Below are 15573 nucleotides of genomic sequence, written 5' to 3' on the forward strand. Positions count from 1 at the left end.
AATCATAAAACTAAGAAGCTTCTGTAGTGTCATAGGTGAAGAGGAAGCCTGCAGAATAAGCAAAAGTCTTTATCAGCTATACATCATACAGGAGGTTAATATTCAGATCATAGGAAGAACTAAAACAAGCAAACTAATAGTCAAAAATCCAAATGTCTCATTCAAAAATGCACCTGTGGTCTCAACAAAGAGTACTAAAAAGAAGAAAAAGATGACTGAAAAATATTTTTAAAAAGTGTTCATCATCCCTACCAATTAGTGAAGTGTAAATCAAAACAGTTTTGAGATTAACAGATCAAGCAATGACAGATGTTGGGAAAAGGGAATCCTCCTTCACTCTTGGTACAATTGCAAATTCTTCTAACCACTCTGTAAGTCAGTGTGGGAAATTTCAAAAAAGCCAAAAATAATTCTCATACTATGAAATATAGACACGTTATTTTTGACAAAATCAAATGCTACACTGACTGAGCCATTGTAAACATGCTGCTGTATTAAATATTAATAACTTGCTAAGGCAGTCAGTAAAGGTGAAAACACAGACAACAGAACATGAGGACCTTAGTTTTCCTGTGTGGGATGTGGCTATTTGAGAACAGTCAGATGTCTGCGTTCCCTGTCCTACTAATAAGAGTGAATATAAATAACATCATAGACAACTATTAAAGTTAAAGGAGGAGAAATGTGAAAAATACAGTTAGATAGACACAAGGGCATTGATTATTTTATTAGAATAATTTAAAAAATACAGGATCACGTCCTCACATGTCACACAGTACAATGATTCTATTTATCTGCAGTTTTGGTCAATTGCACACACAAAAATATCGCATCAGTAACTGTATTTATAACTCATCTCTTTCTTGAGGAAGTATTTTGCTCTTCTGTTCCTGATTATAAGGATTTGATTGTGACAATACATGGCATGGAAATTCTAAACATGTGTAGAGGCATCATGGACTTGCTCCTCTTTATAAGTCTCATAAATGAAAGAGTGACATCCATATGATGACTTGCTAGAATCACATTGCTCTTTAACTTTAAGAAAAAGTATTGGGCAATGTTTCCATGTCCTTTGTAGGGAACATTTTACATCTTAGTTTCTCACATAATAGATCAAGGCATTCAACATGGAGATGCCAGGGTATAAAACAAAGAAGTTACTTTGTCATTGCATAGGAATGATGAGACTGTGGCTGCAGACACATAAATATCAAACTTCCATAGGAGACATCCAGGACTGTGAAGAGGGACCCACTTATTGAGAGTTTTTTAGATTCCACATGTAAAAAAAGTCAGAGATTATTCTTTGTCTCCTTTTTCTTTTCTTAAGTCTCAAGGATAGAAATAATTATACTTGCTCTTCTTGTCTTTCATCATCTAAGATTTCTAGCAGAACATTATATGAACTCATGTGATTGTGTATATAGACATGCTTTATATTTTACAATATTAGGAATTAGAGCAGTAGATATGAAATGTACGTGAAGGGATCATGTTTTTAGCTTAAATGAATTTATTGGAAGGGAACAAGAAGCAGGATATGTGGCATGATTTGTGGAAATGAAATCCAAGTAAAACTTTACATTATAAAACCTACAAATATATGTCATACAAAAGTGATCACTATGAATTAATCAATAATTAGTTTTCTGTATATCCATACTTATCGCGTAGAATCTTGGCCATTTGAAAAGAAAGCATTACCCAGCTAAAGGAATATTAGGTATGCTACATATAAACTACCACGTATTTTCTTTTTACTATATCCTATCCTTTTACAATTTAAGTAGAATATTCACACACATTTTACATTTTCTATGAATGGCCTGCTTCACCTCTTTGTTCCTCAAACTGTAGATCATGGGATTCAGCATGGGTATAACCAGTGTATAGAACACAGAGACCATTTGACCAGTTTCAAATTAATGATTGGACTTTGGGTGTGCATACATAAAAAATAGAGTCCCATAGAATATTACTATCACTGTCAGATGGGAGCCACAGGTAGAAAAGGCCTTGTGCCTGCCCTCTGAAGAGTTCATCCTGAAAATTGCTACAAGGATCAGGATGTAGGATATGGAGATCACCAGAAGAGAAGAAACCAAATTAAAAGTTGCAAAGATTAAAATTATCAGCTTAATTTCATGTGTGTCTGAGCACAGCAATGATATCAGTGGCAGACTGTCACAGTAGAAATGTCTGATGATATTATGGCCACAAAATGATGAAATGAAAATCTTAATAATTGTCAATAAAGATATAAAAATACTATAGAGGTAAGGTATTGCCACCAGCACATGGCACAATCTTTGTGACATGATAATTGTGTACAGTAGTGGATGGCAGATGGCTACATAGCGGTCATAAGCCATAGCTGACAGAACGAAAACTTCAGTAGTGATAAACACACTGAAGAAGGTCAGCTGGATTGAGCACCCATGATAGGAAATTGTAGGCTGATCAACAACGAAGTTTATTAACATTTTGGGCCCCACAGCAGTTGAATAGCCAAGGTCAGTGAAAGACAGCTGTCTAAGGAAGAAGTACATAGGTGTCTGAAGCCTGGAGTCTATTTTGGTGAGGATGATCAAGTCCAAATTACCCACCACAGAGATTATGTATACGATGAGGAAAAGTCCAAATAAGGGGGCATCCAGCTCAGGGAGAACTGTGATTCCAGTTAGAATGAAGTACTTGAAAACTGTAAGATTGTATGTATCCATCTAGACTACTCAGGAAACCTATGCTGGTAAGAAATATAAAGACAATAATTAGATTATATATTAGATCCCAACAGTAACAACTTAATATTTTGTGTGTATATTCAATATATGTTATACTATAGAGCACGAATATACATTTTATATTGTGCTTATATATTAGTACATACACATAAGATTACAAAATAAAGTATGAGTTAACTGTTACTCTCTGAAATATTGTTAGTGAAGCACTGGATCTTAAATATAATTAGTATTTTAATTGTTATTTCCAGTATGGATGACATAAGTGAAAGAGAAGCATGAGCTATGTCCCCTAATTAAATTCTACCAAGCATCTAACAAACAAAACACTCGTACTCATGATGTTCTTCAATTAATCAAAGGTATCAAACACCCTTGCTATTCATGGAGCCTAAATTACCTTGTTATCAAACTTTCATAGTTAAATCTACTGTAAGATAAGAAAACTAAATGCATCCCTTATGAATATGAGTAAAAATTATGAGTAAATTATAAAACCCAGAAGTAACTATGAAAGATTAAACTTTAAAACCAACTGTGCAGGTTATAGTTAGGAATATTTGTGTATATACATACATGCATTCATCATGAATTGAAATAAATGGAGGCCATGACTTAAAAGAAAGCAAAGAGGGCCATAAGGGAAGGTTTGGAAAGGAGAGTGGGGTGCGGGGGAGATTGCACAATACTTTAAGACAATAACCAGATCATTATAAGATAAACTGTTGGAAAATTATAAATTAGAAAGAAAGGCATAAAATAACTGTATTCACAGATAACATAATTTTTTTGTTGTTGTTCTTTAGGAAATTTTAAGCAGTCCATGTTAGTCATTTTTCTTGTTTCTGTGTTCAAAGATTTGACAAGAAATTTAATGTTGGCAGGATTTATTATCACTAACCAGTTGGTTGAGGGGATACAGTGTACTATATCGGGGTAGGGATGTTAGCCGGATTGGATTGTGGCAGAGGAATTTGAGACTTCTTGCTCATATGACAGTCAATAAGGTAACAGTGCGCACACTCCAGAGGCATACCTGGATTATAACCTTGAATTTATATCACTGAATGTGTCTGCCAGCTATGGACACTGTGTTAAGGTTTTACAGTCTGGCAAAACAGTGCCTTTACCTGGTGACAAAATGTCCAAACATATGCTTCTGTGGGGAACATCTTATACTTAAGCATTAGCAGAACCTAATCAAATGCTGAAAAAAAAACTTTATAAACCAATTTAGCAAATTTTCAGGGCACTAGATCATCGTTTGGATATCAATTGCATATATATAATTAACATATATGTATATATGTAATATTAATTCAAAGACAGTAATTAAAGAAGAAAAATAGGAAAGAATAAAAATTAAATTAAAATATGAATCTAAGGTATAAAGTAATAAATATAACTAAGAAAAAAAATTTCTATTCTGAGAAACACAAAATATTGATGAAATAAAGAAAATTATTAAATGAGTAACAGTGTTATTTATTTATTGGAAAACAGTTTCACTGCAGTTAATATGAAATTTGTCTAGAATTCTAACCAGCTTTTCAATTCTCTATGCCAGTTATAAAAGGGAGCAAAAGAGTCAATAATAAGATTTACATGGAATACAAGGGGTCTCCAGGGTAGTCAAAATAAGCAAATAGGAAAAATAAAGAAGTTTGAAGACTCACATATTATGAATTCAGCACTTAATTTAAAACAGATTGATAAAACAAGCATAGTGTTTCCCAAAGAAGAGACAAATCACAGACTACAGTAAGTACATGGGCTAAATCTACACGTGCATGTCCAAATTATGTCAAAGCCATCTGGTAGAGAAAGACTAGTCCCTTCAACAAACGGTTCTGTGAACCAATTATAAAAGATGAATAAAGATGGGCCAATCTCTTCCTGTACCATATGCAGAATTAAACATAAAATTGTTTTCTACTTTAACTTTTCAAGGCAGATTTTTAAAGCACCATAAACTCCAGATTTCAGAAACCTATAACAAGTTGTCAGATGGGCTCTGTGGAAGATTTTCAGAAACAAATACGGGCGACTCACCTCTAAATGAGGAATCTCTCTTGCATTTTCCCTGTGTATTCTCAACTCCATTAGAATGATTTATGAGTTTTCATCACCTCTTGGGACTTTTCCTTAGGCAAAGGAAAGTGATTTGTTAATTCTGCTTGGGCATTAGAAAGCTTCAAACAGAGCCCATGAGATATTTGATAATTATATGATAGATACTTATATTCCCATGTGAGGATAGTTATGGTAGACATCTTTCTACCACTGCTCTTTATTAACTCTACTCTATCTTAGATACTAAGAACCAAATCATTGTACCTGCAAGATATGTTGATGGTAATCTAATGAAGTTGCATTTTATAGGTTTATGCCTACACTAACAATAGCAGAAACTTAATACAGGTTACTTTTATAGAGGTTATTTTAAATAATGTTTATATTTTTCTGTATTTTGTGATACTTTAATACCCGAAGTAAAAGACAGGCATACAATCCACACATCATCAATTACATTTTTACAAACTTAATATTTCTGTATAACAAGAACCAATATCATACAAACAAGTAACAGAAAATATTTTCAGAAAACTCTTTTATTATATTTTGTACCATGAATTGCCCCATAACTTGTAGAAATAGAAGTACAAACATTGTTGTTATTCCCAACATCTTTGCATTTATTTGTTAAATTCATTTTTAAGAATATATTTTACAGAATGGTAATTTGATATATGAACAGCATGAGTAATTGTAGCTGAAGTTTTCTCCAGTCCTGCCCAGCCCCACAGACCCTTATATTAGTTAAAACTGTTCAGCCATTAACTTGGGCCTACCACTGACTAGTTCTTACATTTAAACTCAGCCCATTTCTGTTAATTTATATGTCGCCATATGTTCCATGGTTTTACCTGTATGCCATTACGTGCTGCTTCCTGGATGGTGGACTGGTGTTTGCTGACTCAGCCTTCCTCTTCCCAGAATTCTCCTTGTCTGCTTATCCTACCTATACTTCCTGCATGGCTACTGGCCAATCAGCATTTTATTTATCAACCAATCAGAGCAACACATTCACAGCATACAGAACATTCCACAGCACTTCCCCTTTGCTGTCTAAACAAAAAGGAAGGTTTTAACTTTAACATAGTAAAATTACACATAACAAAACAGTTATCAAGCAAGAATTATAGTTACAATAACCAGTCCATTTATATTTGTCACATTTAAAGAAAATATCCTATCTATCCTATATTTGTGAGTCTAAGGTTTCATATCTATCTTATCTCTTATCATAACCAAGGAAAATTACAACTATCTAGTCTTCAACTACATCAAAGATCCCAGAAGGATATAATATTACCTAAGTAAGCAGGAAGAGCATTGTAAGCAACTTCCAAAAATCTAGAATGACAGAGACAGCTGCCTGCCTGGACAGTCACCCAAAATTCTTTTGCAACGTAGGGGCATCCATCTTCAGCCTTTGGGTGTAGAGTCTCACAGTCACTTTTCTCGGTGTCCTGTAGAATGTCTGGCAGTTTCTTTTGTGAAGTAAGAACCTGAAGGACCATCTCACCTTGCAAACTTCAGTGGTCACCTTCTTATGGTCCTGCATGTCCAGTTGATGCAACATTTTGTTGTAGCTGGAGTTTTCTCCAGTCCCAGTCAGGCCCGCAGCTGCTCAGACCCAAATGAACACACAGAGGCTTATATTAATTATGAACTGTATGGCCTAATGGCTCAGGCTTCTTGCTAGCTAGATATTACAGCTTAAATTAACCCATTTCTATAAATCTATACCTTGACACATGGCTCATGACTTACCAGTATCTTTACATCTTGCTTCTCCTGGCAGGGGCTGGCAGCATCTCCTATCTCAGCCTCCTGTTCCCAGAATTCTCCTCTCTGCTTGTACCACCTGGCTACTGGCCAATCAGCATTTTATTTATCAACCAAATCAGAGCAACACATTCACAGCATACAGAGTGATATCCACAGCATTTTGTCAAGCAGTCCAGGCAAGAACAGTTTCTTGCCCAAATGGCTTTTTGCCAAGAAGAAGATAAACTCCATATGGAGTGTCTTTGATGCGCATCTTTCTCTTTGAAGTAAATTGATGCTGCCAGGAGCAGATGTGTCTCATTTTTCAGGTAGTCTAAGCTTTTAAAACATTTTAAATGCCATATTCTGAAAGTCTTTGAAGTGTTTAAAGATTATCTACCTAATTGAATTATATCTATGTATACCTAGAAAACATGACTATAAGTTTGACTATCATAGAAGACTAATTATTAATCTGTATTTCTTAATTATCCATCATAATTTAAATGAGTTACATAAACATAATACCTTAAACGAGAGTAGAAAATATATATATATATATATATATATATATATATAATAACAAAATCAACTCTAAATTTGTATCAATAAACTAAAATCCGTAGCAATGTAAAACATTTTTAAACAAGTTGTTGCTCTTTAAAAGTAGGTTCATTAATCTACCCTTTCATCCTATCATATCTATATTCTACATTTCTCTACCATATCCTCCTTTCTTCTTTTAGAAAGAGATTGACTATGACCAATAACAATTTGTAACCAACTACCTAAACAAAGACAAACATTCATAATCTATTTTTTGGGAATGTGGACATAGTTTTCTAGGCTACTTCCTGCTGATAAAGGGCACTGTATTCTTATGGAGATCCTGAGAAAATTAATAAATATGGTCAAGTCCTGACTGGAATAGTCTGTGGGGCTGCATTGTCTGAGCCAGTTGCCTTGAAGCTGATTGTGGATGTTGGATCATCTGGAGACCTTTCAGGGGGTCTTTCTTGATCAAACCATATGAGCCTGAAAGCAATCCACAGGTTCTCATCTTCTGTGGAAACAAAAGCAGAACCTCTTTTCCAAAGCAACATACCCTTAGACATTAATTTTGAAATTGAGATACCTTTAAAATATACATATTGATTTAATTCAGCAGCTTTTACAATCAAATGCCTCTCTGCAGTTAAAAATCCCAAAGACAACACAATCCAGATTCTCTGTGTAATATCCATCTTTATGTGGCTTATTTTTTATATTACCTTTACTGCCTCTTTAAAGGCTTTATTTTTTATAACTTTTGTATATAACTGTCTATATTCATTTTCTTCTCTCTTCCAAGCCTCCATACATTTTTATACACATTGCAAACCATTTAAATTCTTGTTCCATCTGAATCTGTCTTACTGTGAATCTGTTGCTTTAAACTGCAGCATTACTAGGACTGAAATGGCAACTTTGGCTGCTGGCTCCGCCCACCTCAGCTTTCCAACATGGTGGAACTACTTTTACTGCCAGCTCTGGGAACCAGGCTGTCTGCTGACTCTAGGAGGCAGTGGGTCTATGCTTTCATCCAGTAGCATGTAACCAATAAACCTTTTCTTTCTTTCTTTCTGTTGTTTTTTTTTTTTTTTGGTCTTTATTAGTAAAGGTTAAATCCACCATGCAGTATAATGTGCGACTTGGAGACTCCTCATTCCCACCATGTTGCAGGTCAAGCCCATATGCCAAGAACCCACCATAGAGTAGCTCAAGCCAGCAGGTTGAGGCTGGCTTGAGAGAGACAACTAGGAAGCTGCTGGTCCTGCCCAGCCCCACAGGCCACACATAATTGTGGTTTTTTGTCTGAATCTGACAAATGTTGATGGACTAGACATTATTAATGTAATTCATGACTGTATATATTGTATATACTTACTGTATACAGTATTTTCTTATATTAGTTATAAGCTTTTTTAATTTTAGACAAAAAAGGGGAAATGTGGTGATACTGTGTCCCCCAATATATTGTATACCCTAATAAACTTATCTGGTGTCAGAAAATATAACAGCCACTAAACAGACATAGAGGCCAGAAAGTGGTGACACACACACCTTTAATCCTAGCATTCCAGAGGCAGAGATCCATCTGGATTTCTGTGAGTTCAAAGCCATACTGGAAATAGTCAGGCATGGTGACACATGCCTTTAATCCCAGGAAGTGATGGCAGGAAGCAGAAAGTTATATAAGGCATGAGGACCAGGAACTAGAGCCTTGTTAAGCTTTTAGGCTTCTAGCAGCAGTTCATCTGAGATACATTTGGATGAAGACACACAGGCTTCCAGTTTGAGGAAACAATATCAGCTGAGAAGTTGAAGAGGTGAGGTTAGCTGTGGCCTGTTCTGTTTCTCTGACCTTTCAGCATTCACCTCAATATCTGACTCCTAAGTTTTTTATTAATAAGACCTTTTAAGATTCATGCTACAAATAATGATCAAATAAAATAGCTATCTCTATCTCCATAAATATTAATATAAATAAAACCAACATATTCTAGTTACATGCATTTTCCAACAAATATGAGACATCATGCTTTTTGCCTGAGTATCATTCTCATTCTCTGTCTGTCTCTCTGTCTGAGTGCTTCAAAGTCTCCCATTCTTTAAACTTTTTCTAGTTTAAGGGTCTCTGTGTCAATTACCCTCTACTGAAAGAAGGAACTTCCTTGATAAGGTTGAATGATGCTCTGCTCTATAAGTTTGAACTCTCAATTTCTCTCCTCTAGTTATTCACAAAGCATGGTCAGTGGGTTGAAAGGTAATACCATCTAACAGTTGGTTCCCAGTCAGTGGCCCTGTTTCAGAATGTCTAAGAGATATAGACTTGCTGGAAGAAGTACAACCCTGGGGGTGGGCTTTGAAGTTTCAAAGTTTGCTCTCAGTTCCCAGTTTGCTCTCTCGCTGCTTCATGTTTGCTATTTAATATATGAGACCTCAGCTTCTACTCTAAGCACCTTGCCTCCTGCTTCCACACCATGATGGACCCTTATTCCTTTGGTTGTGGAATTTTATCATAGCAGCAAAAAAGTAATTAGTAGAGGTTTTAGTAGGTCATTGAGCCCTATAGCTATGTAGTCCAGAGATACAAAATTTGAACTCATTTACATAACTGTGATGGTACAATTCATGAACTTCTTCTCTCTCCAAATGTCCATCCTTCACAGAATCTAGTAATTTACATCAATTCACATTTTCTAGTTTCCATATATGAGAAAGGGCTTTTATTTTTGTCATTGTGTGTCTGAGTTGTATCATATTACAAAACATGGTCCAGTTGTATTTATTTTACAACAAATGACAGAAATTATACATATACACATACATATATACATGTTTGCAAACATTGTTTAACTATTCATTTATCTATATGCATTAGGTTATTCCCAAATCTTCATTATTATGAGCATACTAGTATCTCTTGGATATGTTTATTTTCTTATTTTTTTCCTTTGGATGTACACCTTTGATTGAAATAATAAGGTTATATAATACATAACCTATCCCTCCTGTTTTCTTTTGGTGGTAAGGATCTTTAAACTGTCCTCCATGATGATTGTATTACCAGTTGTCTGAGGTGTTTCATGTTTTTGTTTATTTCAGAATGAAATTGAAAAATATAACTTTTGAGGGCAAATAGCCCTGAGCTTATGGTACTAGCCCCCTGTGCTAATTATTCCTTTTGTCCACTGTGAAGATTTGTCACTATGATTGGTTTAATAAAGAAGTTGACTGGCCTATAGCCAGGAAATTGAGCCAAACTGAGAATGATAGGAAGAAAAGTGGTGGAGTCAAAGGAGTTGCCAGGAAATGGATAGGTTACAAGATATGATGAAAGACAGGTAAAGCCATGATCCATATGGCAATACATAGCTTGATAGAAATTGGTGAATTTAAGTTGTAAGAACTAGTAAGTAACAAACCTGAGCTATCAACCCAGCATTTATAATTAATATTAAGAGAAGTCTGACTACAAATGGTGGCCGATGTGGTGCTGGAATTTCCACATAAGACCAGACAAAGCTTAAAAAAAGATTCTAAACACACAAAAACAGAGTCCAATTAGGCTTCTTGGTAACTGCCTTTTCTTAGATAAGCTCTGTTTGCTAGTCACAAGCAGATGTGGCTCCTTTAAGAGACAGCTTCCTGGCTCAGTGCTAGCAGCAAACCACAAGGCTCTTTTAATAGGCCCTGCTATGGAACACTCAATTGGGGTTTATGAGCAGCACTACTCAGTGGGAATGTGGACCCCCAAATTCCCCAGAGCTTGGTTGGGAAACATGGTTCTCACCAGCCAGTAGCTCTGCCATGAAACTAGGCTCTCAGGGAACCAAGCATGGTGGAGTCAGTTGCCAAAACAGAGGTGGAGGTCCTGCTCATGCTGCTTAGCAGTTTAAAAGCTCATGCAGTCAAAAAAAGATTACATATATACAATAAAGACAAATTCAAATGGAAAAATAACTCTAAATGGGTTATGGTGGGTTTAAAAATATACATAGGCTTGGGAGAGAAAAGAGAAGTTATAGACAGTCATAAAAATATATAGTTTTAAAATAATAAAATAAAATCCTTAAAAAGGAAATAAATTAATATAAAAAGAAGCCACATAAAGATGGGAAATACACAGAGAGTCTGGATCCTGTATGCTATTGTGCTGTTTTTAGAGTTTCTGATTGCTAATGAAGGAACAGCAGGTGCTAAGACATATTGGATTAAAGAAAGTGCTGAATTAAACCAATTCTATTTTAATCCAAAAAAACTATCAATCTCAAAATATTTTACATTGGTATGGATTTTGGTTTATTGATACAAATTTAAAATTAATTTGGTTATGCTATATGTATGTTTCTACTATTGCTTGGTATATTGTGTTTATGCAAATCATTTAGAAATGCAATGTATAATTAAGAAATACAGATTAATAGTCATCTATAATAGTCAAACATATTCTTGTTAGGTATGTTTTCAAAGTCATACACAGGTACATTTAGATAGATAAATAGATGGGCATCAAACACTTTAAAGATCTATACCATATGGCATTTAATTTGTTTAATAAACTCAGACTTTTCATGAGAGTGAGACATGTCTGCATCTGACAACACCCATTCACTTTAAAAGAAGATGATGGGATCAAAGAACCTCCATATGGAGTTGGATTTATTCATGGCAAAAACTAGCCATTTGGGCAAAGAAACTGCCCTTGCCTGAATTGCTGACATTATATTGTCCAAACTGCACCAGCAGGATACAATAGAAAGTGACTGCCAAACTTTGACAAGACAAGGTAGGATAGTTCTTCAAAAATTCCCTGCTTCTCAGAAATGTCTGTCAGATATTCCAGGCCTGTAGGACAAAGTTAGATGCCCCAACATTACAAAAGAACTCTGGATGGCTGTTCAAGCAGTCAGATGTCCCTGTCATTAGGTAACATTTCACTGTTTGGGGGTCTTTGACAGAGTTGAAGACTAAATTGTCATAGTTAAATTTTTCCTTACTTATGAGAAAATGCAATTAAGTATAAAACTTTAGACTCACCAAGATAAGATAGATAACAAAATTCTCCAATTTTGTCAAAATGGACTGGATATAGTAGCTGTAATTCTTAATAACTGTTTTTATTGTATGTAATCTTACTATATTAAAGTTAAAACCTTCCTTTTTAATTAGACAAAAAGGATGGAAATCCTGTGGAATAATAATTTTTTACACTGTGAAGACTTGTCACTATGATAGGTTTAGTAAAGAAGCTGACTGGGCTGTAGCCACGTAGGATAAGGTTAGGGAGAGAGCCAAAGTGAGAATGATGGGAAGAAGGTTGGTGGAGTCAGAGGAGTCACCAGGAGAGGCAGAGAGAACAAGACATGCTGGATGACAGGTAACGTAGATTAATGAAAATGGGTTAATTTAAGTTGTAAGAGCAAGTTAACAATAAACCTGAGCTATTGGCCAGGTTTTATAATTAATGTTAAGACTCTGTGTCAGTTATTTGGGAACTGATGGACAGGAAAGAAAAGTCCAACTACACCCCTGTATTATCAATATTATGAATGTAGGCCTTATGTGCCAGCAGTGAGTTCACAGTTCTAAACTTAGAGTGTAGCATCTTCAGTATTCAGTCCTCATCTACTAAATCTCATATGATTTCTATGGTAACTCTTGTGGGACATGGCACTTTTCTCACTTCTTAGACTTACCTTTCTTCAGCACTAAGGTCATGTCTTTCACCTTCATGGCATGTTTATTGTTATTTTTATTTTCAGCTCTCCACACTTCTCTGAAGTTCTCACACTTTGTCTCAGGGATCTTTCTGATTAAAAGAATTGTTAGTTCTTTGAGATTTTAATACAATTCATTTTGGTTAAATTTGTTTTGTCCTTCTCAAATCTTCTCCAATTAAGTATTACACTTTTTTTGAATTTGTCACCTACCATCCATATATTTCCAACTGTGTCTGGGGCTACCAGACATGAATGATCACCTGAACCAATTCAGTCCACTTTACTTGTCATTAAGAAAAAAATCACAAGTAATAAAGAATATAACTACACAGATTGGCTTTATTGAGGTATACCTTACATTTTAATTGCCACATAGCAAGAATTGGCTCCTAGAATTAATCAGAGAGTGGAAAAAGCTTTGCTTATGTAAAAAAATTGCTTATGAATGCTAGCTCTCATGGATGTGGGAGATATATGGAATGCCAGTATGTTAGGGTCATATGGCAGCCATTTGAAGCTGGCTTGCCTTCAGCACATGTGGTGATATTGTGTTTCCCAATATATTGTGCACCATAATAAACTTATCTGGGGTCAGAGAACAGAACAGCCACTAGATACAGAGGCCAGAAAATGGTGGCACACATGCTTTTAATTCTAGCATTTCAGAGGCAGTGATCCATCTGGATCTCTGTGAGTTCAAAGCCACACTGGAAACAGCCAAGCATGGTGACACATGCCTTTATTCCTAGGAAGTGATGGCAGGAAGCAGAAAGTTATATAAGGCATGAGGACCAGGAACTAGACATTTTTAAGCTTTTAGCTTTTAGCAGCAGTTCAGCTGAGATCCATTCAGATGAGGCCTCAAGGGGCTTCCAGTTTGAGGAAACAAAATTGGCTGAGAAGTTGGCAAGGTGAGGTTAGCTGTGGCCGGTTCTATTTTTCTGATCTTTCAGTGTTTACCCCAATATCTGACTACAGTGTTTTTTATTTAATAATTCCTTTCAAGATTTGTGTTACATCTGGCACCCAACTTGTCAGTATGAATTCTCAAAAAAGCTACTTGCCTGTGGCCTTGCAGCCCCCAGCTCAGACCAGATCTACACATTGCTGGTTGTGGTGGCACACACTGGTAGGATTTGCTGAAGGAAGCAGAGGCAGGAGAGTCCTGAGTTTGAAACCAGGCTAGGAGGCTTGCTGAGGAGAAGCTGGGACTGGGGCTGAGCTACAAAGAGTGATGGCAGGACCATGGAGGTGGTGGCTGCTGCTCTAAGTTGCCAGCTGCTTCTCATGCTGTTGATGGCAGCAGCAATGCTTTTACCAGGGGTAAAAGGTTTACTGCTATTTGTTCAGACAACAATTGCCAGAACCATTGTATTACAAGAAAGCATTGGCAAAGGTCAGTTTGGAGAAGTTGCTATGAAGATATTCTCTTTTAGGGAAGTCCGTTCATGGTTCTGAGAGGAAGGCATTTATCAGACTGTGACTGCTCCAAACCACAGAGGAAGGAAAAACATGTCTGCAGGGAACCATGACCACACCTAACAGTGACTTTGAAATCTTCAAAAAGATGATGGGATCCCACAATGATGATTCCACATGGACCATGGTAAAGCCATTAAGCCGATTAACACCACAGAAAGATCGGCTTTGGACTACAAACTACTCAGGATAGTTTCAAGATGTATAGCTGAGAAGATCCAAATCCACAGACTACCTGACCAAGGACTTGAGACAAGCCCTGCACTTTCTCATTATGCAGATACTTGGCAAATGATATAACTAACTCTCTCAGGACTTGACAATTAACCCCAAAATTTTCTTTTCAAGATCCTCTAGAGATGTCTTTGCCCCCAGAAAGCAGGAAATAATTTTAAGAAAATGATGCTCACATTCCTAACAGGTGGGATGAGTGGTTTTTGGTCATTCAATGGCTTATGGATAATTGCTATTGTTTACAGTGGTTCGTTACAAGTTGTTAATTGTTAATGGTCAAAAAAAAAAGCTAAACAAAGGAGATTAGATACAGGGTTCTTGTTTAAAAAAAAGAAAAAGGAAAAAGAGGATATAGAAAAGGGTAGATCAGCCGGGCGGTGGTGGCGCACGCCTTTAATCCCAGCACTCGGGAGGCAGAGGCCGGCGGATCTCTGTGAGTTCGAGGCCAGCCTGGGCTACCAAGTGAGTCCCAGGAAAGGCGCAAAGCTACACAGAGAAACCCTGTCTCGAAAAACCAAAAAAAAAAAAAAAAGAAAAGGGTAGATCATTGAATCTACTCAAAAAAGGGAAGATATAGAAAGGATAAGATAAAAGGTAGATTTTTGGATCTACTCACAAAAAAGAGAATATGAATATGATAAGATTAAAAAGGAGATTATTGAATCTACTTTTAAAATGGAACTACTTGTTTTAAATAGGATAAGTAATGAAAATTTTTATCTGAATTTGTCAAATGATAATGGACTGGACATTGTTAATGCATATAATAAAATTTTTTGTCTGAATTTGTCAAATGTTAATGGACTGGACATTGTTAATACATATATATATATATATATATATATATATATATATATATATATATATATATATATATATATGAGCTTTTTTGTCTGAATCTGTCAAATATTAATGGACTAGACATTGTTAATTTAATTCTTGACTGTATATATTGTATATACTTATTGGATATAGTTTTTCTTGCATTAGTTATAAACTTCTTTAAATTTTAG

At 35.7% G+C, this 15573-nt stretch overlaps 1 pseudogene; it reads right to left on the reverse strand.

The window, feature by feature from the left end:
* Positions 1-1778: 1778 nt before the first annotated feature.
* LOC128101268 (olfactory receptor 8K3-like) lies at positions 1779-2726 on the reverse strand (annotated as a pseudogene).
* Between the last annotated feature and the right edge of the window lie 12847 nt (positions 2727-15573).

Source organism: Peromyscus californicus, unplaced genomic scaffold (assembly GCF_007827085.1).
Source record: "Peromyscus californicus insignis strain IS unplaced genomic scaffold, ASM782708v3 Scaffold_7__1_contigs__length_154581171, whole genome shotgun sequence".
Lineage (NCBI taxonomy): Eukaryota > Metazoa > Chordata > Mammalia > Rodentia > Cricetidae > Peromyscus > Peromyscus californicus.